This window comes from Bos javanicus, chromosome 23 (assembly GCF_032452875.1).
Source record: "Bos javanicus breed banteng chromosome 23, ARS-OSU_banteng_1.0, whole genome shotgun sequence".
NCBI classification, from domain to species: domain Eukaryota; kingdom Metazoa; phylum Chordata; class Mammalia; order Artiodactyla; family Bovidae; genus Bos; species Bos javanicus.
This window is the reverse complement of record NC_083890.1, coordinates 107,978-109,579: the sequence shown is the minus strand read 5'-3', so window position 1 is coordinate 109,579 and position 1,602 is coordinate 107,978. Positions and strand designations below refer to the sequence as shown.

At 38.8% G+C, this 1,602-nt stretch overlaps 1 pseudogene; it reads left to right on the top strand.

Annotated features, from left to right (window-relative positions):
* The first annotated feature begins 232 nt into the window (after positions 1–232).
* On the top strand, positions 233–1,347 carry LOC133235864 (olfactory receptor 4P4-like; annotated as a pseudogene).
* The last annotated feature ends 255 nt before the right edge of the window (positions 1,348–1,602 follow it).

The window sequence follows — 1,602 nt, the reverse complement described above, 5'->3', positions numbered from 1 at the left end:
CTCAAGGTTTCATTTCTGTGTCTATTTTCTCAATAACAAATAGTGAGAATAGGAAAGGGATGACTAATTTTTATCTACGGTACCATTTTTGAATTCAACCAGGGCCTATTATCCAGTTATGTTTGATAATACATGCTAATAGAATGGTTGCATAAATATGCTGCATTCTACAGGGTTAGTTTTTAAATCAGGTATCAAAGTTGTTTATCAGGAATTAATATTTTCCAGAGAGGGACAAAAAGAATGCAAGGGAAGCCTTTCAAATAAAAATCAAATCTTTTTCTTCAAGTTTTGAATGCTTTCCATTTTAAAATGCCCATAATAAGGAATAATATACATAATTGTATTTACATATTTGTAAATATTGATAACTATTTAATTTCAAGTGGCTACAAACTGCTCTGAGTCATGGAAAATAGGAATAACATCACAGAATTTATTCTCTTAGGACTTTCTCAGAAAAAGGAAATTGAAATTCTCTGGTTTTTACTGTTCTTACTTTGTTACGTTGCAATTCTGATTGGAAACCTACTTGTCACCATTTCTATCGCCTCCAGTCAACTTGTGAAGCAGCCCATGTATTTCTTTCTGAGTCACCTCTCCCTCGCAGACCTTTGTTACACCTCCACTGTGACCCCCAAGTTGATTGCTGACTTGCTGGCAGCAAAGAAGATCATTTTCTACCATGGCTGCATGACACAGCTCTTCACCATGCACTTCTTTGGGGTGATTGAGGTCTTCATCCTCATAGGGATGGCCTGTGACCGCTATGTGACCATCTTCAAACCTCTGCTCTATACTCTGATCATGACCAGACAGAAGTGCATTGCCATGATCGCTGCTTGCTGCGCTGGGGGGTTCCTGCGTTCCTTCGGTCAGTTTCTCCTGGCAATCTTTTTACCCTACTGTGGCCCATGTGTATCATTTGCTGAAACTGGCCTGCACTGACACCACCAGAATTGGTCTCCCTGTCATTGCCAACTCGGGCCTCATGGGCCTGGTGACTTCTGTGGTCTTGTTGGTATCCTACGCTGTTATCTTGTCCACTGTCAGGTCCTACTCTGTAGAGAATCGCCACAAAGCTCTCTCCACCTGCAGTTCCCACAACACTGTGATGGTTCTCTTTTTTGCTCCTTTATTCTTCATTTACATTCGACCAGCAACTACTTTACCAGAAGACAAAGTGTTCGCTCTTTTTTATACTATCATTGCTCCCATGCTCAATCCTCTAATCTACACACTGAGAAACTTGGAGATGAAGAATGACATAAAGAAATTCTGGTGCCATATCACAGTAAGAAAGGAAATGAACTAAAATATACCTCTGATTTTCACTGCTAAACTTGGTTGAATATATGGATTTTCTACAATGAAGACTTTAAAATGTATAACGCTTGCCTTATATGCTTTTTTGTTTCATTTTGTTTTAGCAATATATAGATTTAAGTATGAGCAAAAGCTTACAACTCCCTGGATTTGTCCAGACTCTGCTGTGCTCTTTTCTAGTTTTCTTGTTTTCTTATTTATAGCTCCTCTTCCCCTCTGATCTTTTGGCTGTGTAATCAATTTAGATATTTAGCAGTAGACTATCAAAGGCATCAT